Raw genomic sequence first — 27935 nt, forward strand, 5'->3', positions numbered from 1 at the left:
ATTAGATCCCTTCCGTTAAATTCACATAAACGGAGTTAACTACAGCTAACGAATTTGCATTTTTTCTTCTCTCTCTTCTGTATTTCCTACAATGTTCCAGCTTTTTCTTCTCTCTCCTCTCATATTTGCATGGAGAAAGATATTTCATCAAGATCACCCTAACTCTAATCCTCCGTCTCTCATTCATCTTCCTCATCCACATCGAAGTCTCCAACATCCTCTTCGGCAAGATCGTCAAAAATACACAACAAATGATGGAAACCCCACAAGGCACACCCCAATACCACACCTTCTCCAACATGCTCTCTTCAGAATGGGCCACCTTCATGCTCTTCAAGCTCATCTACTTCACTTTCCTCCTCATTTTCTCCCTCCTCTCCACCTCTGCAGTGGTATATACCATCGCCTCAATCTACACCACAAGAGAGGTCACTTTCTCCAAGGTCATGACCGTCGTTCCCAAACTTGAGAAGTACCAAACTATTAGTTTTATGTCATAGACAAAGTATCTGTTTCACATGATTTATTATTCATAGGAATAAAAAAACATAAAGTACAGAGAGCAAAAAAGTATCTGTTTCACATGTTTCAATAAACCAACTAGAAATATTTATTTATTTTTACTTCATATTTATTTTATTTTAATTCAAACAACTTCATTTTTCATCTTTTTTTTCTTAATTTTCTTTCTTGTTTTCCTTCTCTTTAATTAAAAAAATATTCTAGCCATGAATATTTTTTCTAACAGCAAACTACCATAGATTCTAGGGTATTTTTGGATATTTGTGAGATTAGTTGGTGTGATGTGGAATCGGTTAAAAAGTTTTGGATATTTTCAGTCCCAGTTTTGGCAAAGGATGTGAGATGTATTTAACTCAGTTTTGCACACTACAAGACATTCTGTTTTGTTTTAAGCAAAGAAACAAAGATGATGAATGAATCCCCTTTTATGAACATCTAGCGAGGGTATAGCTCAGTAATTGAAGCTTCATTTTCTTATTCTTGAGCTGATTTAAGTATTGGTTCACTTGATCCATTTCCCTTGAATTATACTCCCATGACTACATCCCTGGAAAGCTTCTAGTTCTACTGTTCATATAAAATGCAGGTTCGGTAGGAATAAGGAGACTTAGAGAATGACTATTAAGCATCAGGATAATGGTAGCCATGATCGATATGTCAACTAAATTTTCTTGAACACAGAGTAACCCAATATGGATGCATCTCAGCATTTCATCCCGTGAATTGTTGTTGAGTGATGGATCAACAATATTTAATGCCTTCCCCTCCTTCCAATTTCTCCATGCCTGCAAAATTCAGATCATGGATTCACTTCTACATTAACGTTTTGGACCATGTAATCTTCTAATCCATAATTTAGGTGGTAAAGAATAAGCAACAATGACTGTCATCTACGACGAGAACAGCGTTGGGGCCTCAACCTACAATGTACTGGAGTGTTGTTATTGTGTTGGAAGACTCGTGTGGGATTGGAGCCATGTTGAAGAGCAACGCGTTGATAAGGGGGAAGACGAGTTTATCGATACTCATATTCTTGAAGCTGTTGGTTTTCTTTGGGTTGATACAATTTATGTTCAAGAAAACGATGGTGCATGGGTGGAGGTTAGGGTCTGTGGACAGGACACTTTATGGGATAATGTGTCTGGTGTTGTTCTCTCAGTTGTATCTGTTCCAACTTATGATCCAAACAGTGCTCTATTTCGTTTGCAAGCAAGTCCTACCACCATCAGAATATCAGAATATCGATAAAAGCTGGAACATGGCAGGAAATGCAGAGAAGAGAAGAAAAAGTACAAATTCGTCAACAGGAGTTAACTCCGTTTATGTGAATTTAACGGAAGGGACCTAATTGATACAATTTATACTACTTTGGGATGAAATAGAAGCATTTTAAAAATCGGGTACTAAACGGAAATTCAGCTCTTAACTTGGGGACGAAATAACCTATTAAGCCTTTCTAAAATAATCAAGATATACAAAAATTTTATTCAAGTTTTCCATCTCTAAGAAAAAGTCTCATTCAAACTTTAGCTCAACAACATTTGCCTAAATGTATTCGTCACTTTAAGTTTCAATCCATTTCACTTTAGGAAAATAAAATTCCTTCGATAAAGGACGTTTAGAGTAGAAAAATCTTACCAAATCAACACTAGTGCAGCGAAGGGCAATGACTGCAATTGCTTTTGAATATACGTTGCGGTTTTAGAATCACGGCATATACGGGCAAGGTAAAAAGTTTGGGACTTTAGGCCGCGATTACAACATCGGTAATAACCTGGAGATATGACAGCGGTTCTTTCTTGAACCGCGACCAAAACCTTTATTTTTTTTTAAAAATTCGTGTAACCTTTGGCCGCGGTTCCAACTGTAAGACCCATAAAATATATATATATATATATATATATATATATATATATATATATATATTTCTAATAGTAATTTTTAGCATTTTATTAGTAATAATAATTTTAATGGATAGAAAAATGTATATTTTTGGATATAAAATTATAGTAATTCTAGAGGGAGAGCTTCAAAATTTTGGTAACTTATTTAGGATTTTTTTTTAGAAAAGTGAATAGTGAATAGTAAATAGTAAATAGTAAATAGTGAATAGTGAATGGTAAAAAAAAAAAATATTAAAATAATTTGTGGAAGAGAACACTCCACGTAGAATTAATCATTCAGAGATAAGAATGGTGAATAAAAAAATAATTTTTGAATAGTAAAAATGAATAGTAAAAGTGAATAGTAAAAATGAATAGTAAAAATGAATAGTAAAATTTTTGGCTATAAATAGCCAAGGGGGGAGGCTGAAGATTTACACCAAAATTCTAGAGAAATTGTGAGAGAAGAGAGTTGGAGGAAATTCTAGTTGAAGAGGGGAAATTCTAGAAGTTTCCGGAGAACGGTTTGAGAAGAGGAAACTAAGTCTGGAATAGAGGTAAGGGGAGCTACTTTGAGTAATTCCTTTTATATTATCTTGAGTCTTGAATATGCTATATTTTGCTTTTGTTTGATCTTAAATCTTGAATATGGAATATTTTGTTTATGTATGATCTTGAATTTAAATGAGAGTATGCTTTTGTGTTGATATCCGAGTGTGATAGTTGTAAATTGTGATGTTGAATATGTTATGCCATTTGTATGTTATTAGTTGTTTATTTTTGTAATTTGGAAGGATTAGAAATTGTCTAACCGGCTCTGCCAGATTCAATTTCTTGTTTCCCCAAACATTTTATTGTTTTCCTTATTTATTTTTATTGTAGTTTGGAAGGATTAGAAATTGTCTAACCGGCTCTGCCAGATTCAATTTCTTGATTCCCCAAATTTTTTTTATTTCTTTCCTTACTTATTTTATTACATTTTTGGAAGGATTAGAAGTTGTCTAACCGGCTCTGCCAGATTCAACTTCCTGTTTCCCCAAACTATTTATTGCTTTACTTATTTATTTTATTGCAATTTTTGGAAGGATTAGAAGTTGTCTAACCGGCTCTGCCAGATTCAACTTCTTATTTCCCCAAACATGTATTGTTCTTGTTATTTAATTATATCGTATTGTTGGATGGATTAGAAGTTGTCTAACCGGCTCTGCCAGATTCAACTTCTTATTTCCCCAAACATGTATTGTTCTTGTTATTTAATTATATTGTATTGTTGGATGGATTAGAAGTTGTCTAACCGGCTCTGCCAGATTCAACTTCTTGTTTCCCCATAAAATTTTATATTAAGATTATTTTTATGATTGTCAAATATTGTATTCTTCTATGACCATTTATAGTAATATTTTATTATTGTTAATTATTTATAATTATCTTGTATGAATTCTATTATGGATGTTTATTGTGATGAATTTATTGAATGAGTTTGTTGACTGAAATTGATCTTGTTGGAAGGTTTGGAGAAAGGGTTCTGTAATAACTTGTACATGGGTATTAAATATACAGATACTGTTTGAGGTTGTTGTGAGAGGAAGTAAAATATTAAAATTAGGTATTTTAGATTTAGAGCATAAGAGAACAAGGTAGATAAATTAAATAAATAAATTGTAAATTATTAAGGGCCTCCCTTTGTTGGTAGGATAGAGGAACCTTAAAAACCTGAGTTGGCACATCCCTGATCATAGAGCAGCCCTGGCCTGGTCCAGTCAGTTGTGACTAGTCATATGTGCTGGCGTCGAAGGTGAGTTTGATGCGTTCAGACATCTGGGTCCTCTCCGGTGACCAATTGGGGTAAAGAAAGATCTCTAATAGGATGAAAATAAAATAAAATAAGTCAATTGTAGATGCATAACGTTATCATGGTAAAAACTTCATATATATTTATTTGTTATTACATTGAGCCCAGACTTTATTATGTAGTTCCTAAGATATGTCGATATATTTTTGTTGATCCATAATCTTTGTTTGGTGAAAATATGTTGAGTTATACTCGTTATGGGCAAAATGAGTTTATAATATGAAACATGATATTTGGCAATATGTTTAATTTATTGATACCAAAACGGGTTATTATGAATTCATGATTAAAGAATGAACATGATTGAGTTAGGTGGATAAGAGGGTATGAATTGTTGGTTTTATGAAATGTTGGGGTGGATATGAGAAATTCATTACTTATGAAATGATGTTACTACCAGGAGTAGTATGATCGAGTTATACCATGAGAGTTTGGTATGAACAAAGTAACATTGAGGTTTATAGAAGCAGGCAGAGAGGGGTCTGACCATAAGGCTTCAGAAAGTAAGACATAGTATATAAGTGAGGCTTAAGGAAGCAGGCAGAGAGCGGTCTGACCATAAGGCTTCATGAGTAAGCATGGTACACTTGTAAGATTTATGGGAATGAGGAAGATGATTTTGATAATGATGAATTAATGACATCGGAATAATGATATTTTATCAATTGCAAAAATACATGATTATAATATTTTTATTAAAAGTTTAATGATTTTATGATATGGTTGGCTTACCCTTATTTGTTTGTACTATGATCATATAACTCATGTTATATGTGATTAGATAATGTTGCAGATGCGGTTGAAAAAGCTTAGAGATGAGAGAGATGCGGGGAAAAACTTTCAGGAATTTTTGTAAAAAGAATAAATTTGTATTGGGAAGATTATGTTGTGTAAAAACTTATAAGTTGAAATTTCAATGGTGAAGACTATATTGTTTAAAGTTTGTATGTTTGGTATTGTACTTTGGAGTAATTGAAATAAAGTTTGATTGCTTATATGAGATATTAAATTAATTTAGTCTCTACTATCAGTAATACCCTTTAAATTATTTGGGTGTTACATTATGGTATCAGAGCAATGGTTTTCGAAAGTATTTTGGGACTATGGGGAGTGAAATTATTATTCTTAGTAAAACTATTAATTGTTATGATGAAAATGACTATTGGAGGAAATTGATATCATATGCTAAATTGTATTGTTATCTTTTTGAAGAAATCATTTCAACTCGACAAAGATGCAGCAACAACAAGTTGATCAAGTACCTCAAAATCATTCTAGCTTGAATGACTTCTTAAGGCATGATCCAACTAAATTTAATGGGGAGGCTACTCCTGATGAGGCTGACTCTTGGCTAAGGCAGAACGAGAAGATTTTTCGGGTAATAACTTGCTCAGAAGATGTGGGTCATCCAATACATTACATAGTATCCACACTCATATGAACCATTTTGTCTGTTACACTACAATATACCATCGCAGTTGTAAATAGTTAGTGAAAATCATTAAAACAAAACAATTATAAGAAAGTATGGCTTTAGCATATGTCAAACCTTGAGAGCAATCCATGCAAGCTTTCTATTGTTGGCAATTGATCTCCCAACCAACATCATACTTGTTGAAATTTAACTATATATAAAAAAAGGTTTTAGCATTCATTTATATAACAAAGAAAGTCTAAACATTGAGGTTCTTACCAATGAACTACTTGTCTCAAATGTTTGGGAGGAGACTTATGCAATGAGCAGAACCACAAAGCATAGCTCTCTTGCACAGAAAGAACAAGTAGCTGCCAGTGGCGCCTGAAATTCATAATAACTTAATTATTATATATTAAAATCACATATGGAACTTTATTATGTTAACAAAGTTCACTTACCCAGATATATAAGGAATAAAAAGTATGTTCTTCCCACTTATAAATCTTCTTGTGAGATATGTTGTGATCTCATCAAAATCATTTGTTTCGTGAATGACATGGGGAGCAATGAACCCATAGACATCATTGTACCCCAAGTTGTTACTAACACCAAACATATACCTGAAATCAAAAATTACCTTTGATATAAGTATACTTGATATATAAATCAATTTTATATAAATAATTTCTCATAGACTTACATCATCCATAGCTGAACTAATGTAATATTCAACTCTTCTGTTCCCGACGCAAGCTCTCTGACATCTTGGCTATGTAGGTATATTGGGACCTCAAAGCCTCTCCCAAATACATTAGCATCATATTCAACCTCCAAAGGCTTATCTCCAATGATGTCAGCAAGTTGCTGCAATGCACCAAGAGGATCGTCCTCAGATAAACGAATCTTCTCCTATGCATGCGTCTGTCGTTACATGGAAAAATAAGATAAGTTTTGACATCAATAACATGTAAACTTTAAAATTGAGAAGTTTAAAGTAGAATTCCATACCGGGGGGTCAAAAACCTAACTAACCAAGTGTTTAGGCCAAGCGATAAAAGACTAGAATGCCTGTGCCACAGTGAAAATCTCATCTGTGGGTAGAGGAACTAAGGCATCTAGTATGATAATGTCGTCTACTGAGACCTTCAGCTCATACTCTGATAGCTTCATACCATGAACAAAAGTCGCTGCCTGAAACACTATTCCACGAGCTACCAGCATCGTCCCGGTACCATCTAAAATGTATAGCAGACATGGACTACCATCGTCCATGTCATCCCCTGGGACGGCTGGTGCTGAACAACTTCCTTTCCCGCTTCTCCCTATCAGAGTAAATGTTAGATTATACAAAACATATAAATTATTGAACATAAATGTTTATTAATTTTACCTATGGGAGGCACAACATGTTCTTGTTCCTATACAGGTGGCTTCGGGCGCATGCCATAACTCTCAAACTACTGCTGGAACTGACGCATAACTTTGTCAGTCACTTTTGTACTGACCTCATTATACAATTCCTCCCTAAGCTCCGTCCTAAGCTCCTCCCTAAGGTCTGCTCGAAGCTTTTTTGTGATCTCTTGAGTTAGCCTTTGTTCTTGTGCTTCGCTGTTGTCGCAACCGGAATCGCGACGGGACGACTATCCAAAAAGAAACGGGTTTTAAAAAGAGATTTGGAGTCGCCACCATAGTTTATTATGGAAAAACTATGGAAAAACCTCAAAACGATAAAGCACGGTCCACGAAAACCAAAGATTGGGTTCGGGAGTCGGTTACGCGTGGGGAAGGTGTTAGCACCCCACAACGCCTGCCCTAAGGCAGTACCTTTAACTAAATGCACGAATATGATGTGGTTTTTCAAAATGTTTAATTATCCCCTAAAATAAAATTCTAAATAAACAAAACATATTTTTTTAGTTTTTTGGGCCCGACAAGGATTGACCTTGCTCCTACGTATTCTCATTCAAAATGAGAAATCAGGGTTACGTAGTTCTAGCGGAAAGATTGTTTGTTTGTTTGAGAGTATTGATGTTTTTAGTTTTTGAAAATTTTATATCTTTGTTTTTTGACATTTTCGAGAAAAAGAAGGTAATGAGTACTAGGCCGACGCGAACGGTCACACGAGTACTCATACCTTTAGAATGGTATTTAAATATTTTTAATTATTTTTTAAAAGAGAAATAACGATATTAAGCACTAGGACGATGCGAACGATCACACGAGCACTCATACGGTTATCTACTTATTTAGGAAGACTTGAGAGTATTGAGTGCTAGGCTGATGCGGACGATCGCACAAGCACTCATACCCTCGTTTAATATTACATAAATAAGAGAGAAAGGTATTGAACACTAGGACGATGCGAGCGATCACACGAGTGTTCAACCTTTAAAACATATTTTTGAAATTTTATTTAAGAAGAAGAAAAGGTTTTAGCACAAGGACGACGCGATAAAAGGATAAAATAACCAAGAAAGACAAAAAGGATAAAATAATAAAATATAATAAAGTGAACTAAAGAAATAAAATAACATAACAAATAAAATAAAAAAAATAAAAATAAAAATAAAAATAAGGAAAATAGAAATAAGGCAGAATAAAAAAGAGAGTCGTTATTTAGTCAATCCGGACGAAATTGGGTGTTGACAGCTGCCCCTCTTTACTTAGCTATTACTGGATAATATGAAAAGTTGATATTTTTGTATTATCAGAGTAAAAGCTAAGTAAAGAAAGAAACACTAATTTCGTCTGGATTTCCAAAAGAGAAAGATGGAAGAATAGAAAACTAAAACCTGGATTTGACCATTGCCTCGCAGAGGGCCAAACTCACAGAACAAAAATTTAAATCCGACCATTGCCATGCAGAGGGTCGATAACAGAAAACTAAAACTTGGATTTGACCACTGCCTCGCAGAGGGCCAAACTCACAGAGCAGAAAATTAAATCCGACCATTGCCATGCAGAGGGCCGATAACAGAAAACTAAAACCTGGATTTGACCATTGCCTCGCAGAGGGCCAAACTCACAGAGCAGAAAATTAAATCCGACCATTGCCATGCAGAGGGCCGATAACAGAAAACTAAAACCTGGATTTGACCATTGCCTCGCAGAGGGCCAAACTCACAGAGCAGAAAAATAAATCCGACCATTGCCATGCAGAGGGCCGATAACAGAAAACTAAAACCTGGATTTGACCATTGCCTCGCAGAGGGCCAAACTCACAGAGCAGAAAATTAAATCCGACCATTGCCATGCAGAGGGCCGATAACAGAAAACTAAAACCTGGATTTGACCATTGCCTCGCAGAGGGCCAAACTCACAGAACAGAAATTAAATCCGACCATTGCCATGCAGAGGGCCGATAACAGAAAACTAAAACCTGGATTTGACCATTGCCTCGCAGAGGGCCAAACTCACAGAATAGAAATTTAAATCCGACCATTGCCATGCAGAGGGCCGATGACAGAAAACTAAAACCTGGATTTGACCATTGCCTCGCAGAGGGCCAAACTCACAGAACAGAAATTTAAATCCGACCATTGCCATGCAGAGGGTCGATAACAAAAAACTAAAACCTGGATTTGACCATTGCCTCGCAGAGGGCCAAACTCACAGAACAGAAAATTAAATCCGACCATTGCCATGCAGAGGGCCGATATCGAAGAAGAAAACTAAGGGTGCTAGATAAAACTGGGCTTGATGGGCCAGTGTGGAAACTGGGCTTGGGGGCCAGTATGGAAACTGGGCTTTCAAATTTTGAAATTCTTGAAATTTGTAATTTTGTGAAATGCTTTTTTTTTTTTTTTTTTTTTTTTTTTTTTTTTGAAATTTTGACAGAAATTTGATTCTTGAAAAGGCATCAGTGACCATTCGCTAAAGAGAATGTCCTGACATGAGGATATGGGAAACAAGGCGTAAAAAACCATTGTAAAATGCTGAACAGGGTGTAAAGATGTGTATTAAAACCCCAAATGAGAGAAAAAATTATCAACAAGAAACAACATGACTTGAAGATAAGACCATAATGTTATTCTTTTTGTATTTTTGAAGAAGGATTTGACAACCATTCATATGAATGAAGAGGGTTTTGATCTGAAAGAATTTCTTTTGATGTATGCACACATATGGAAAACATTTGCTTTGTTTTGTGTTTCATCTAATTTTTTTTTTTTTTTTTTTTTTTTTTTTTTTGCTTAAGTCATTCATCTTACTTGCAATCATCATCAAACTGATCTTTATTTTCAGTGTTTTGTGAAATTGAGGAATGTCATACATTCGAGGTCTAATGTTTGATATGATTACCTTTTGAAATTTTCTTTCGAGACGACGCACACATGCTTGAATTTACTGGCAAGTGAAAGATGAGAGCTATTTAGAATGGTTTGGAGAAGTCTGGGACAGCCACATAAGCACATCATTCCTTATACATTGCTTAAAGGAAACGAGACACCCAAAAGCTGCCCCAGTTTGGTGTTTGGGAAAATGAGCATTGGGTTTGGATTCATGATAGTTCAGGTGAGACCCGCAAAGCTGTTCCAGTCTGGGATTATGTGTCAATGAGTTGCAAGGCGAAGAATTCGCGTGAGATTCACAAATCTGCCCCAGTTTTTCGGGTATGGGTTCTTACCTGGAAGAGGTAGTGGGCATGAAAAGGATAAGCTAAAAGGATGACCCTAATTGGTCTGATTTTCTTTTGCATGCTTTTCCTTAGTTGGCAAAGAGATCCCTTCTTCCTGAGACATTACTTTTTCTCTTTTTTTCATTTTCAAAGTTTTTGTTTTTTTTTGGCTATATTGCAAGTCATTTTGTCTTATCGCAAAATTAAACTTTATGAAAATTTGAGCAAACATTATTCAATCTGCGTGGACTTTATTAGGCTTGTAATGTGGCTAGGGCTAGAAGGTATTGAAAGGAAGGGGTATAAAGGCCCAAATAAATGTTTGTCGGATACATTTTTTGAAGCAAGGGTTGTCATCTGGCATTGTGTCAACTATTTGACATTTTGAGCACTTTGCTTTTCTTGAACTCCATTTTTTTATTTTTTTCATCATCACTTTGTGATTTTTTGTTCTTTTTTTTTTTTTTTTTTTTTGTTTTTGTTTTTGGTTACCCTTTTGAAGGATTCCTCCGTTTGATCATTGAGTGCTCTTCAACTGCTTCCTAAGTTGACTCATACTGATGACAACCCTTGCTTGGGAATAATTTTGAAAAAGGATTTATTTTTGGCTCAAAACGGGGTGACAATGGATATATTTTGTTTTTTGGTAAAGAAAAATGGCCACACATCATTTCAAATTCTGATTGCTTTCTTTTCAAAAGATTAATTCTACGACTAGATGACCATCAACATGAGTGATTTTTCCCTTTCCTTTTCTTTCTAGACCGCCCTTTTGGGTTTTCAATCTAGTGGACTTATTCTCCTTTTGAAAATTCTTTTATTTGTCTCAATGGGTTCAGGGATCACCCAACTAGCACAAGCAAGGAAAATTTTGGCCAGGCCAATCTGCCCAGTGTAAAAGCTTACATCATTACTAAGGGCAGTGACAGTGTTTGTTGGGGAACATCCTTTATTTTGGAACAGTGAAGGGTGAAGGTTTTCAAGCAAAATGCGCACAAACGTCTCGGGAGAAAGCGTCAAATTGTTATTTTTTGATTAAACACTTGACCTTCGAAAAACTTGACATCCCAATTTTCCTTTTGATTATTCATCATTTTTTTTCTTTTCTATTTTCGAAAAACAAAAGTTTGACGATTTGCAAGAAAGATAAGTGACTCAAGATTGACTTTATTTCATTTTTTTTCAATTTTGTTTTCCTTTTTTCCACGATACCCTTTCAGGACTCGATTTCCAGCACTACTTGGAGAAACCCTGTAGTGAATGCTCGCATCCAAAGTCATGGATGAAGACGTGATACCAATGAGCATACTTCCCAGTAGCAAGACACTCCACAACATCAAATTCACTTGTACAATGACTTATGATTTCTTGTGTGATCTTAAAGCCCACTTCATTTCTTCATGGCATTTGTGGAGGCATTCTCAAGCCTTGCCTCAATGTTGGATTGACTTTCTTCACAATTTAATCATCTTGAATGAATCAAAGTTTGCCTTTGCGCTTGAACCACCAGCATTTTTGGTGGAATGACCGATAGCCACTCCATGGTAATCACCTTTTGTGTATGATGTATCATGAGTCTTGAGGTATTGAGGCTTTAAAGGCTTCATGTAACAAGTAGAGACCAAGCCTTTTTATGCAGAGACTCGGAAGAAATGTTGCATAAGTCATATGGATAGGAGTGAAACTCATAGGCCTTTTCTCTTGATCAAACATTTTTCTACCTGACAGCTTGGTAGGAAGTTGAGTTTGGGTCTAGTCTCCAATCTTCCTCAAAACGGTTTCAAAGGGTAGGCCAACGGTATTTGAGCGGTGGGATATGATTGAGCTCTTTCTTCTCTCCTTATCCCAAGCTTAGACCAGACTTGTTCACATTTACTGCCATGGTAGGACCTTGAGTGATCTCTTCAGTCTTCACACAAATTTTAATTCTTTATTTGATTATCACCAAGTTTGTAAAGCTTATGGAAATACTGCTCACCACGGTCTCACAGAAGGGTGATTACAGAGTATTGAGGAATATGGGAACCATTTCCTTGTCACTCTAATGAAACTTCATTTGAGCAACAGTCTCTTTCCATCTTTGGCATATTCTTTGAACAATTTAGACTCCTTCATTAAGGTCTGCAGTTGTAATCAATCAAGTGCCCCATCCCTGATATATTTGTACTGCCTCAAGAAAGCATCCACCAAATCCTCCCAAGACCGGATGCACGACTGTTCAAGGTGAGTGCCCCAGTTTGGTGTCATGCCAGCCAATCTACCTTAGAAGAAATGAATTAGCAACTTCACATGCGTGAACAATTTTTTTCCATACATCATGAGATGGCTCTGAAGACAAGTGATCCCTCCAGGTAATTTAAACTTTGGGAGGTATCACCACCTCTGAGACTAAGTATAGCCTTGCAACATTTTCAAAGTTAAGGCTTCCTCCAACTTCTATGACTCTTGCCCTTTTCCAGCATTTCCAATTTACATTTGTCAACCTCAACATCCATTGGCGTAACGACATGAGGAGAAGATTTCAACTCGGGTTGCTTTGTCCTTGTCTTGCTCACTACACTGGGCTGAATCATTTATGTAAGGACCATGAAAGTGGTTGCCCTAAGCTTGTTTCCTCCTTCACTGTATTAGTTTTGGCCTTTTGAATGCCAAGTTGTCCCGAGTCCATTCCCAAGGGTGTAGTGTAATTCTAGGGGAGACCATAAGGAGGGAAAGTTTGTGCCCTTGGAACTCTTTGTTGCGCTCATGATGCGCGCGAATCTACAAGGCTTTGTAAGACATTCAGAAGCTCTAGGATTCAACTCATTTGTTCTTTCAATTGGTTGATATCAATTTTCATCCTTTCTTGAACTTTCCCTTGGTTCTCTAAGATTTGGTGACTGGTTCGAGTCCTTTAGGGTACCTTGGATGTTTAAATGTATTTTTTTTTTTAAGTTTTTTTTTTTAGATGAAACAAATTAAGAAAAAGAAAATAAAAATGAAAAGAAAAAGAAGAGACAATGTAGTTCAAATACTCTAGTCGGAAATTATAAAGTTGCGAAAATATTGCCCCGGTGTAATTTGGAAATTAACATGAAACAAAGTCAATAAGGTGGTTCATCATTCAGAAGTTCCCAAGACGTGAGACATAGGACGTATTGGTCAACCATATCGGGCTTTAGCCATAACATTCTTCATTTCTCTGATAAGTTCCCTGCAACAATTGAGGAATGTTTCAATCCCCTTAAGCGGGTTGATGATTGACATTACAGACTCAGCATCAGCTAAGAACTTAGGGACGTTTTCAATGGCTTCATCGGCAAGGGAAGCTAGCTGTGAGAGACGTCACTTCCAATTCTTTGTAACTTGTCCTTGTTCAATGACATACTCTTTCATCTGAATCATTATTTATGGATGTCTCCTTTTTAGCTTGATGCTAACATTCTTTTTCTAGTTTCTCAAATGCTGTTTTCATCTGCTGCTCAGCACTACGAAGTTTTTTTTTTCGGTAAGCAGGGATTGACTTGAATGGTAACTTGATTGTCCTAACCTTCTCTGCAATTCATTGGCTAAGGGAATCTTTATTAAAAGTCCATTATCTTGGGTCTCCCTTGAAACGAACAACATTCTTGTAAGCGTTCTTAACTCGATGAAGCATTTTAGCAAAAGTTCATTCCTCACAACATAAAATGGCCATGAAAGAAGATGAAGAAACCAAGAGGGAAAAGGGAGTGTTCCCACGAGTCCTAGCAGCCTTCCAAGCTCTCCTCTAAGTGAGATGCATCTCCAAAGAACCAAAGACCGTAAGCCCTTCGTATTTCTGGATTAAATAGACACATCAGCAAAAGTTGCGCCCGTGGAAAAATCGAAAGCAGACGAGCGTTCACTGAAATTTGGACGAGCGTCCTATTCTCTGGTTTGGACGAACGTCCTAAATCTTGGACGAGCGCCCTCTTATCCCACTGGACGAGCGTCCTCTTCTACTGGCCGATCGTCCATTCTAAGAGTCCTGGACGAACGTCCTCTTCTCACGTCATCTGGACGAGCGTCTTCAAAACGAGCGTCCTCTTCTGCTTCAGGACGAGCGTCGTCTTCAAAACGAGCGTCCTCTTCTGCTCAAGGACGAGCGTCGTCTTCAAAACGAGCGTCCTCTTCTGCTTCAGAACGAGTGTCCATTATATGAGTCCTGGACGAACGTCCTCTTCTCACGTCATCTGGACGAACGTCTTCAAAACGAGCGTCCTCTTCTGCTTCAGGACGAGCGTCGTCTTCAACACGAGCGTCCTCTTCTGCTAAAGGCGAGCGTCGTCTTCTGCTTCAGGACGAGCGTCGTCTTCAAAACGAGCGTCCTCTTCTGCTCCAGGACGAGCGTCCATTTCTGCCTGGACGATCGTCCTCTCTAAGAGTCCTGGAGGAACGTCCTCTTCTCACGTCATCTGGACGAGCGTCTTCAAAACGAGCGTCCTCTTCTGCTTCAGGACGAGCGTCGTCTTCAAAACGAGCGTCCTCTTCTGCTCCAGGACGAGCGTCCATTTCTGCCTGGACGATCGTCCTCTCTAAGAGTCCTGGACGAACGTCTTCTTCTCACGTCATCTGGAGGAGCGTCTTCAAAACGAGCGTCCTCTTCTGCTTCAGGACGAGCGTCGTCTTCAAAACGAGCGTCCTCTTCTGCTCCAGGACGAGCGTCCATTTCTGCCTGGACGATCGTCCTCTCTAAGAGTCCTGGACGAACGTCCTCTTCTCACGTCATCTGGACGAGCGTCTTCAAAACGAGCGTCCTCTTCTGCTTCAGGACGAGCGTCGTCTTCAAAACGAGCGTCCTCTTCTGCTCCAGGACGAGCGTCGTCTTCAGAGAGCTGGACGAACGTTCGCTTGGCGTCACTCTTGCGCCGAGCGTTTCTGCATGTGTGACGAGCGTTTCTGCGTGCCTTGTGGTTGATTCATCTCTATAATTTGTTGGAGACTCTTCCAAGCTCGTTTTTAGCTCCTGCAATGATATATAATCTGCGATCTATGCTGCCAAGGGACACGCCATTTAACTTGTTCTTCGTTTAAACTTGCACAAAGTTGTGCCCATTCATTTGCTCCTTTCACATTCGGTTTACTCTGCAATAACTAGTCCGTGGGGTACGGGGAATTTAAGGCGTCTCGGGAAATGAACCACATATACAACACTGGTAGACAACATAACATCTTTCCCCCCTTAAGTTCGTAACAACGATTAAGGGTCCCATAAACTTCATCCAGGATGGCACTGACTGGATTCTCACAGCGCTCTTTATATCCCACAAATGCATTCGTAGCGGCATAATTGACGAGGTTTTTGACATTTAGGAGAAAGCATGACACCATAGAGGAGAAGAGCTAGTACATCCGTAAACATCTCCCAATTTTCCTCTTAAGCCAAACGATGTAGGTATTCCCATAAGTATCTTTGAGGAAGGCCCCTCACTTTGCCCTTGATTGTGAACTTACATTCCAACTTCATTGGGTGTACTTTCCTGATCCTCATTAACTGCAAGATAGGGATATACTGCTCAAGGTAGTTGTAGGGAATTTTTCCTTCAAGAGGTATATCTAAGATTTGCTCGAATTCTTCTACCATAGGCACCAATTGGAGATCCCAGAAAGTGAAACATCTCAATGGTGGTTCATAAGACTGGGCTAAAAGAGTAATGGCCGGTGTTTGAACTTCCACCTCTAACAGGCTCAACAAATTCCCATACTCCTTCCTGAATGCATCCTTTTGGGTTGTCTCCATTTTCTTCAGCAGTTCTCTCAGGCCATCCATATTACCCTTCCTTACTTCAATGGCTATCCTTCCCCTTTAAAATGTCTGAACTTGAACCCCCCTTGACTTCAGATCTCATGTTAATTTCCATTTTATCTCAAAGGCTTAGTCACAAATTTATAATTTCCTGACTAGAACCAGTGACAAGACCATAAAAATGCATGAGAAAAAGAAAGAAAGAAAAGAAAAAGGTGTATAAAAACGGTATAAAGATATGTACAAGGTGCTTGATTTTATTAAGCAAAAATGAGGGTTATAAGACTGCACACATCTCCCTTTGTGCCCTAATGAAGGTCGAACACTTAAGATCTAAGGTTAAGTATATGGAATCTCACAAGGATGGTTACCTGAACCTAAAGATCAACGACCACTAGAGCTATGGCCCCCTTTATAGTATCTCCACAACAGTCGAGTAATCAACTAGGTGTGAAGACACAAATGAAGAGAACAGACTCTAGCTGGGGTTCTCACGATAGCCAAACAGGAAGTACATCCCAGAGTGACACCGCTACACAACCCCTCTAATTCTAAGTTACGCTCAGACCCGGGTATAGGGCCCCACTCATGATATGCACAATGTGTGTGTGTGAAGGGAGAATGCAATGCATACCCAAACCCTCACCTGCAAAACAAACAGAAAAAATTCCCAGGCAGATATAAACATGTTTTCTATCCTAGGGTTCAATATTCAACAATTCACATGCAGTTATTCCAACTATCAAACACAAATAAAGAAAAAAAACAGGGGAAGAAAAACACAGAAAAATCATGTCAAATTCGCGCATCTAATTAAATGGCCTGACTCTCGATATATCCCCAGTGGAGTCGCCATCTGTCGCAACCGGAATCGCGACGGGACGACGATCCAAAAAGAAACGGGTTTTAAAAAGAGATTTGGAGTCGCCACCATAGTTTATTATGGAAAACTATGGAAAAACCTCAAAACGATAAAGCACGGTCCACGAAAACCAAAGATGGGGTTCGGGAGTCAGCTACGCGTGGGGAAGGTGTTAGCACCCCACAACGCCTGCCCTAAGGCAGTACCTTTAACTAAATGCACGAATATGATGTGGTTTTTCAAAATGTTTAATTATCCCCTAAAATAAAATTCTAAATAAACAAAACATATTTTTTTAGTTTTTTGGACCCGACAAGGATTGACCTTGCTCCTACGTATTCTCATTCAAAATGAGAAATCAGGGTTACGTAGTTCTAGCGGAAAGATTGTTTGTTTGTTTGAGAGTATTGATGTTTTTAGTTTTTGAAAATTTTATATCTTTGTTTTTTGACATTTTCGAGAAAAAGAAGGTAATGAGTACTAGGCCGACGCGAACGGTCACACGAGTACTCATACCTTTAGAATGGTATTTAAATATTTTTAATTATTTTTTAAAAGAGAAATAACGATATTAAGCACTAGGACGATGCGAACGATCACACGAGCACTCATACCGTTATCTACTTATTTAGGAAGACTTGAGAGTATTGAGTGCTAGGCTGATGCGGACGATCGCACAAGCACTCATACCCTCGTTTAATATTACATAAATAAGAGAGAAAGGTATTGAACACTAGGACGATGCGAGCGATCACACAAGTGTTCAACCTTTAAAACATATTTTTGAAATTTTATTTAAGAAGAAGAAAAGGTTTTTAGCACAAGGACGACGCGAGCGGTCACACGTGTGCTTAACCTTCAAAACGTATACTTTTTGTAAATTTATTTAAGGAAGAAGAAGAGGTTTTTAGCACAAGGACGACGCGAGCGGTCACACGTGTGCTTAAACCTTTAAAACATATTTTTGAAATTTTATTTAAGAAAAGAAGAAAAGGTTTTTAGCACAAGGACGACGCGAGCGGTCACACATGCGCTTAAACCTTTAAAACTTTTCTTGTAAATTTATTTAAGGAAGAAGAAGAGGTTTTTAGCACAAGGACGACGCGAGCGGTCACACGTGTGCTTAAACCTTTAAAACATATTTTTGAAATTTTATTTAAGAAAAGAAGAAAAGGTTTTTAGCACAAGGACGACGCGAGCGGTCACACGTGTGCTTAAACCTTTAAAATATTTTTGTAATTTTTTATTATTATTTTTATTATCGTCATTTTCGTGTTTAAAATGCAGCAAATAAACTAAAATGAAAATAAAAGACAAGATCTAGGAGTGAGGTTATCATACAAGGGGTTACATACAGTAAAAACTAATAACCAAACAAATACTAATAAAAATAAAAGAACAAAAGCATAAAAATAAAGTAAGAGAACAACCCAATAAGAATAGGGGTGCAGAGATAAAAAACCAGGAGTGCAACTCGAGATTTCTTATCCAGGTCCCAAGATAGGGGTGCAGCAGTAAAGTTGGAGGTGCATCCTGAAATAATGTGCTCAAGCCCAATTCTTGTTTTTTATTTTTGTTTGCAGAAACAAACTGGGCTTCGACCCAAATGAAAAGGGGTGCGAATGGAGCTGCACGTGTGTGATGGACAAATTTGTAAGCACCAAAATATGATGTCACAAACTTGTTTCACAATCGGCAAGTATGACCGAATCGTTCAAGTAATAAAACTTGGTAAGACCAAGTATCGTTCTTCCCAAAGGACTCACGGCCTAGTTTAGTTATGTGGTTTCTTGATTAACTAAGACTTACAAACGAAATATTTGGGTTTAAAATGCAAGACAGAAAATAAACATGTATGCATGAATTTTGATCAATGGCAAAGACAAAAGATAAACACTTTCAATGGAATATATGAATGAATATGTTGTTGGGGGTCAATTTCATCTCATCCACTCTCATACATTTTAGGAATTCAACATTCAAATCATCATTGTTAATGCCACTCTCTAAAGTACCATTCTAGATGGCTTCTCCCTAATCAAATAGTTCATACAATTCCTAGCATTCCTAATGATTAGTTTATTTTGCGCAGGAGCTTAAGGCAACCAATATAATATTGTCAGTATAATATTGGGAGAAATTCCCCGGATCTAGATTTCCCCGTACGTGTCCGTATCAACAAAACCAATAATCATGCATTAGAATGAGTTAAACAATGCAAGCATTGAGCAAAGAGGAAAAACCCTAACTAATGATGAAAGAAAGCATATGTCTTAATTCAAAGATGTACTCAACAAATCCATATATGAGAGCTTCAAGAGATTACTTTGATTCCCCAACAAACATACAAGGTTTAGTTCACCATATTCATGGTGAACCTAGATGAATAACAATGAAAGTATGAAAGAATAAACCCAATAAAGGTGAAGAGGTAGCCTGAGCATCCAAGATCCTCCTTCAAAGGGGTGAAAAAGAGAGTGTTTGCCTCGTTTCTGCCAAAGATACTAACTATAGGACGTGCAAGCCCTTATATACTAATCTAGAGTTACAAAAGATTACAAAAGTCCAAGCCCAAAAAGTGCCGCTCAGCGGTATTTACCGCTCAGCGGTGATTGCGCGTCTTCTTTCTTCCCCTCAGCGGCCATTTTGCCCCTCAGCGGTTCCAACGTCACCTCTTGAGTGCCGCTCAGCGGTAGTTTGCCGCTGAGCGGTGCCTTCGACTTCTCTTTTTTGCACTCTTTCTTGTCTTTTCTAATGTCCTCTCTCTTATTCTTCACTTCTTTCACCAAATTCACCTCAAAACCTGCACAAAAACACTTAAATCAAGCATAAACCTGTCCAGCTCTCTTATTTCTGAAAATATAAACAAAAGGCATGATTTCAAGCTAGTTTCTAAGTCTAAAGGTTGCTTTTAGTATCAACTTTAAGCATGAAAATAACAGTTTTTCAACTGTTATCAGTGTGGCAGGAAGAGATGGGAAGCAAACCGCACCAGCCCAAGGCCTCTTAACCCTAATCAGAAACCCATTAGGGGTTCCTCCAACTTCATTTCATTTGTGTAGGCAGCCCTGAGACCCAGGGTCATCTCCTCTGAAGGAAAGAAAACAGAGACGCTCATCTCTGCCACCCACGGCCATGACTCAGCCTCCCCACAAACCGGCCACCGCTAGCCGCGGTTCGCGGCGTCGTCAACGACGACAGACGCCACCGGAGCCATCGCCGGCCACAACACCACGTTCCCCTTCTTCTTCTTCTCTTCGCGCGTGAGGGAAAAGCGCTCCCACTCATCGTCGAACACCGCTTCCTCCGAAACCAGCCACTGCGCCACCGAAACCAGCCACCGCGCCACCACCTCTTCCAGTCTTGGCGTCGGCGGCAACCCCAAGCGCCACCGGAACCGTCTCCAACCGCGGCACCTCTCTCTCGTCCCTCTTTCTCGTCTTCGCCGGCAATGGGGAAATCCCCTTCCCTTTCATTTTTCACACAACACTGCCACCAACCGAACTCCGACAGTTACCCCCCTTCATTTGAACTTAGAACTTGCAGCCGACGATTATTCCCATACCCCTCTGATATCCATTTTCTGTTTTGGGTGCTGGAATGAATTTATGTGATGAGAAACATGGTTGAGGTTAGGAACCGAGTGAGTTCTTTTCTGTTTTTCAGGTACAAGATGGGGGAAGAATGGAAAATGATGAAGAAGGTGTTTCTCTGTTCTAGTGAAAGAGGAATCAATTTGTGTGTGTGAGAAAAAATGAAGATGGCTTTGCGTGTGTTTTTTTTATTTTGAAAGATAAAGTCGAAGCTGGATGGGAGAATAAGGTTCTGTTGAGTGAATGGAGGAATAGAAATTTTGTGTGTACCCGTGATGGTGAATGGGAGTTGTAGCAGGGGATGAAGATGATGACAGGTATTGGAGATGATTACGGGTATTAAGTGTTGGAGATGAAAATGAAAGATGAAGGGGATGAAGATGGTGATGGCCGTTGGTGAGACAAAGGTTGGAGTGGGCAGAGGCTAGGAAAAATGAGGGAATGATGATGAAGGTTGGGGTGGTTACGGGTGTGTGTAGAGCATAGGGGTGGTTACGGATGTGTGTAGAGCATAGGGGTGGTTACGGATGCCCAAAAAGGATAAAAACCCCTGATAATATAAAATGAAATGAAATATAGTAAAATAAAATTAAGAAGATAAAATGAAGTAAAATAACTTAATAATAGTAAAATAAAATAAAATAACCAAGAAAGACAAAAAGGATAAAATAATAAAATATAATAAAGTGAACTAAAGAAATAAAATAACATAACAAATAAAATAAAAAAAATAAAAATAAAAATAAAAATAAGGAAAATAGAAATAAGGCAGAATAAAAAAGAGAGTCGTTATTTAGTCAATCCGGACGAAATTGGGTGTTGACAGCTGTATGCATATGAAGTCTGACGAGAAGAACTCCCAAAATAATCTCGAATGCCTACTCTAGTTCCAGCAGCACGCACACGTCTAGGGTGCTCAGGTTGTCCAATTGCAGTGGTAAGAATATCCTGGCGACCCTCTGGAGTGAATTGACCTTGGGAGCTCTACTCAATCAAGGAGTCCTGTAACATAACAAAACACCATTATTCTTAAAAAGTTCAAGGTAGTATGTATAATGAAATTATTATTATTTTAGGAACAATGATAACTTACAATTCTTTCAGATATTTCCCGTGCAGTGTCAGAAGAGTAGGCACCCAATGATCTTAAACGAGCCAACTTCCATTTCTCATGCCAAGAAGGTGGAGAAGGAGGCTGGGGGCTACCACCCTCAGATGATGATCTAGATTCTGCCTTTTGCTTGAGGATTTTTTCCTCAAGCTTCCTATACCCACCACGAGATAATAGGTGGGGATTTTTATTTTGAACACTTATTCCTTGTGCTTTGCTTCTTTTTGCCTATCACATATGTTTAATTAATTAGTTCATTTGATATATATTTGTTAATAAGGAATTGAATAATATCAACTATACTAACCTTCCATTCCTCTGATGTCCGACTCTGTACAAAGAGGCGCCAAGTCTCCTCATCAATGACCTTATATGTTTTATATGGAGACTTATTTTTTTGGCTTCCAAATACATATCTCAAGGTCAACTTACTCTTAAAACCCCGGAAGTTTTCAACAACAGTTGATAAACACTTATTTTTAAGTGTAGTGACATTTGGAATGTCAAATGTCATCTGAAATAAACATAATAAAGTTGTATCAGTACAAAATTATCAATATAAACAAACTCTAATTCAAATGATATTAATTAACTTACCAATATATCGTTCCATATAATGTTCCGATCAACCTCGAACACATGGTCAAAAGATGGAATAAGAATATTAATCTTATCACGCGCCACTACTCCAAGGTATGATCGGAAGTCATCTACATTTGGGCCAGATGCCACACCCATGATCACATTAACATTCACGGGTGTTCTTTCACCACTATTTTTTCTGACCAAAAGTTGTTTCATTCTGGTGGGTCCTCTAGTAGGTCTGGATAGGGAAGCCTCATCCCCTGATGAATGTGGATGGTCAGCCATATATCTATCAAAATAAATAACAACATGTAATATTAATAAAATATAATTTAACAAAACATGTAATAGTAGTCATAGGAAATATTAATAAAATACTTATGTAATATTAATGAAAAACTTATATACACAAATTTGAAATTCATACATAAAGATATGGATTCATCATATGTATATTCCCTCATTATGATCTGACCGAATTGCAGGTACATCGTCAACTAGAGGTTGATCATACAAATTTGTCGTAGTTTGAAATTAATGGTTGTCAGCAATATGAATATTAATTAGATTGTCTTCGTTAACTTCAATTTGTTTTTTTGCCTTGAAGAGCGACATACGAACGGTCAGACCCAGGATCTTTGACATAAAAAACTTGAGATGTTTGATGCACCATGATAAACGGTTCGTCTCAATAACCCACCTTTCGAAAATCAACTAGTGTCATACCCGATTCATCTATTTTCACATCACTCTTATTGTCAAACCACTTACATTTGAACAATGGAACAAAAAATTTGGTGTAATCAACCTCTCACATCTCTTCTATTATACCATAATATCTCATTGATCTAAGTACAGGAGATTGATCTTTTGATGTGGAAAATTGAAGCGACTCAACTTCTAAACTGACTCCACTATTTTGTACTGTGTTTTTACCATCCAAAGTCTTCGTATAGAATGTGTAATTATTGACTTCATAACCTGTACAACATACGCCATCAAACTTTTAACCATTTCCAAGCCACAACAAAGTCTGAGAAGAATGTGGCTCTTTGTCAATTTCTGATTTGAACCAAGATAAATGTTTTGTTATGCTCCATCAACTTCCATTTCTCTGATTGTCTTGGATTTTTATTCTTCACAATTGCTTTGTGTGCTTGCAAAAAAGGGATCACCTCATCTGTGTTGTTCAATATATAAAGATGTGCTTGCAACAATTCTTCGTGATCCTTTGTCACCGCATTCACACCTCGGATGCTTTTACTTGTAGAACTTTTTATTCATCCATGATGTGCGAGGAACTCCTATTGGATTTGCTTATGTCATGTAGTCTGAACAAAACTCGATACTTTCTTCAGCAATATACCTTTCAATCATTGAACCTTCGGGACGATATGGATTTTTAACGTACCCTTTCAAAATCTTCATATAGCGCTCAATAGGATACATCCATCTTAAGTATACCGGTCCATACAACTTGATTTCTCTAACCAAATGAACAAGTAAATGTACCATGATGTAAAAAAAAGATGGAGGAAAAAACATCTCTAGTTGACACAAGATGATAACAATCTCGCCTTGAAGTTCATCTAATTTTGTAGGATCGATGACTTTACTACAAATTGATGAGAAAAATGAACACAAACTGTTTATGGTCTGCCTAACATTTTTGGGCAAAATTCCACGAATAACCACCGGTAACAATTGTTGCATTAAGACGTGACAATCGTGAGACTTCATGCCAACAAGCTTTAAGTCATGCATCAACATTAAACTCTTCATATTTGAAGAGTATCCTTCTGGTACTTTGATACTCTTTAAACAAAGGCAAAAATTTATCTTTTCTTGTCTAGATATTGTGTAACATGCAAGAGGCAAATGAGTACGTTTACCAATCTCCCTAGGTGCCAACTCTTCTCAGATATTCATGTCGACCAAATCCAAACAAGCATTCACTCCATCTTTTGTCTTTCCCTGAATGTTGAGTAGTGTATCAATCAAGCTATCACACACATTCTTCTCTACATGCATCACATCTATGCAATGTCTAACATCTAATTTTGACCAGTATGGAAGATCAAAGAATATTGATTTCTTCTTCCAAGGGATCGTTACAGATGACTTCTTGGATGTTTTCCCAAATACATGATGTATTTTATTAACTTTTTCAAAAATTTGAAGGCCAGTAAGTGGATTTGGTGTTTCGTACCTCTCTTGATATCCATTGAATGCTTTTTTTAACCTTCAATATGGATGCCATTTTAAGGTTTGTATTATTCTCTTCTACTTGTTTAACTTCATTTTTTAACCATCTATTTTCTCCTTTTATCATATTGTTTTCAAAAGATAGCCTTTGGGATTTTTCACGCATTTCATTGAAAGCATAAAAATTGTCCTTTATTAAGAAATTGGAAAGAATTACCTACACTTCCAGTTTTTTTACATTTGGTTAGTAAGCGAGCGAAGGTTTGCTTCTTCTCCACTTGTGCTTGATTCATTGATGGATGATGCATTCCCATGCAAATATATACTTGAGTCACAAGATCCTCTTCTTCCTCAAGTTTCAGAACGCAAAATGGATCTATTAAAATCCTTCCTTACAAATTACTATGTATAAGAGTTAATTGAAAGGGTGGAAAAGGAAAGCATTACATGAACTTAATAAATTCGTTAATAAACCCAAATTCACTAATATTTAATTGACGAATTTTAAAATGTAAATTACTTATAAATATTTTTTTTTGTTGATAACAAATTTATTGGAAATATATGTTAGTAAGGTTTGTCGATAAATTAGAATTTATATTACCAAAAAATATTTTCTTTAGTAATGTATCCAATAGTCACTTTTATTGGAAAGTTTTGTGATAATTTATAACTCTTATACTAACGAAATTTTTTGTCGATAAATTCCTCGATGAAGTAAACGATAAACTTTCCACCATGTTTGAAGACTTTTTTTAATATATTAAGGAGAGATGAGTGAAAAGAAGGAGAGATAAAGAAAATAAAGAGACGGGAGGAAGAAAATGAAGAGGAGAAAGAAAAAAAAAAGAAGGAAAAACAGGAAAAGAAGAAGGAGTTGGTGAGGTGGCAGAGATGGGACGACAATGAATCAATGACGGTGGTGGCTGAAGTTGAAGGAGGATGAGGTAGGGAAAGAGGAAGAAATGGAGGGGACAAAAAGGAAGAGGCAACGACAATGGAGATGTAACAAGGAGTAGAGGAGGAAAGAGAGGAGAAGAGGAAGAAGACAAGAAAAAAGAAGACAAGGAAAAAAGAGAGAAAGAAGAGGAAGAGGAAGAAGACGTAACCATGACATTTACCAACCATCAGAATCACTAGGTAGCTACCGACATATATATATCGTCAATTTCATTGTCTTTGATTATTGAAGAATTTCACGATTTGTTGATAAAATTTAGGTTTAATAGCCAATTTAGTCCTCACTTTGGTTGAAAAATCTCAATTTAGTCCCTCGTTATAAAAGTGTTTTGAATTAGTCCTAACTTTTAAAATAGTGGGTCAGATTGGTCCTTTCTGTTAAATATAAGTTAACAAAATTAATGGATAATGATGTGACACAACTTAAAGCTAACGAGGGACCAATCTAACACATCAGCTTTAAGCTGTGTCACATCATCATCCATTAATTTCGTTAACTTATATTTAACGAAAGGGACCAATCTGACCCACTATTTTAAAAGTTAGGACTAATGTAAAACACTTTTATAACGAGAGACTAAATTGAGATTTTTCAACCAAAGTGGGGACTAAATTGGCTATTAAACCTAAAATTTATCAACGATCATTTACTGACAAACTTTTGATTTGTCGATAATACATGGTTTTCTTGTAGTTAAGACACCATCAAGAGACACAAATGATACTTTCTAAAACACATGTGTCAACACATAAAATGACATTAACTTTTAATGTGCAATGTCGTTTGTGACAATTAGCAAATGTCAATGGGTGACAAGAATATAATTTATTCATTAATAACTTTTAAAGATAAAAGTAACTCAAAGTTTTACACAAAGACAAGATTCAATTTTACATAAAGACTAAAATTATATTTAATCCAAATGTATTCTAAACAAAGAAAAACTACCTTAAAGTTATTCTAGATGACTAAGTTTTGGTTCAAAATAATTATTTCAACAAATAAATATGCACTTTTAGATTATTGTCAAAGATATACATATGCACTTAACCCCAACATGAGGGTGGCTTGGCTTCACTAAGTATTCTTATGCAACTTCAATCTTATATAAACATTCTCTCTCAAGTTGTTAAAAACAAATACTAAAATCATTTTGCTATATGCATACATAAGATAACATGCAATTTTTTATTTCATTCATAATAATGATAGAATAACACATATTTACATTTTTTTTCTTAATACATATTACAAGATAAAATAACTATAAAAAAATAAAACTTTTGTATTTTAAAAAGAAAAATAGTAAAGAAGAAAAAGATAACACTAGTACAAAAACACCATATAACGTCAGTATTTTTCAGTCTTTCACGTCGAATTCGAGGTCGACGTCATATCGGGAGACGTTAAATTGACGTCGAACATACAATAATTCAACGTAAAGTAGAAAAATAACAAATTTCAGTTTTTTTGTATTTTATTAAGCATGAACTATGAACGTGTAGTGTAGTATCAACAACAAACAACAATAACAAACAACAAACAAGTTCAATCAAACAATAACAACAAACATGTTCAACCAAACAACAACAAACAAGTTTAACAAAAAAACAACAACAAACAAGTTTAACAAATAAGTTCTTCAAACGAAAACGAAAATTAACCTTCAAAAGGTGGGTTCGTCTTAATAAAGTGTTGCCACTAGTGAGAGAGAAAGAAGAATGCACCTATAAATGACAAGAACACGAAAATAATCGGTCAAAATAAACGAAAATCATACCTAAAGTAGTTAATTAACATGCATTTGTAACAAATAATAATAACGGAACTACTGAAACTTTCTCTTATAGCAATTGAACAAAAATGTTAGGGACTCTATAACAACTAAATAATTGGCATAGACCTTATAGTAATTGGAACATATGATATAGACCTTATAGCAATTGGAAAAAAAAGTGACAAAGCCTTAACCTACTCAGGACATATTTTCCTTATACTCTTGATTTACCAATTTTTGCTATGCTTATAGCAAGACCAAAACAACCCCCAAAACTTATTCCAAGCTCAAAACAAAATGAAGAGGAATCAAAACTAATAGGCCAACCATACCAGAACAAATTCTAATACACAGAATGACATATAGGAATTCAACAGAAAACATGGAAGGTATTAACCTGTCTGGTCTCCTCCTTGTGCTTACAGTCTGAACGCAACCACCTCCTAAACCTAATGACCACGAATCACCACCTTTGCCGTCGCACAAGCCTCACGCGCATAGCCACAAACCACCACCCCAACCGCAACACCGACAAAGGCACAAAGAACCCAATGCCACCGGACAGAACGGACAAGGAGAAGGAGAAGGACAAAATAAAACCACGATCGAATGAGAGCAAGCAAAACAGAAGGGAGAATGGGAGAATATGATGCTCAATAGGACGAGAGAGAGGTAGGGTAGGGTTTTCTGTTTGATGAAATTGGGGACGACCTCGACGAATACCCCCAATCACTTAGTTTAATGGGTCGAGCCTTTTACCAAAGGCCACACACCCCTCGGTAATCTCTTCTTAGTCGTCTGTA

This window comes from Vigna umbellata, chromosome 4, assembly GCF_029865625.1.
Source record: "Vigna umbellata cultivar VRB3 chromosome 4, Vumbellata_1.0, whole genome shotgun sequence".
Taxonomy (NCBI): domain Eukaryota; kingdom Viridiplantae; phylum Streptophyta; class Magnoliopsida; order Fabales; family Fabaceae; genus Vigna; species Vigna umbellata.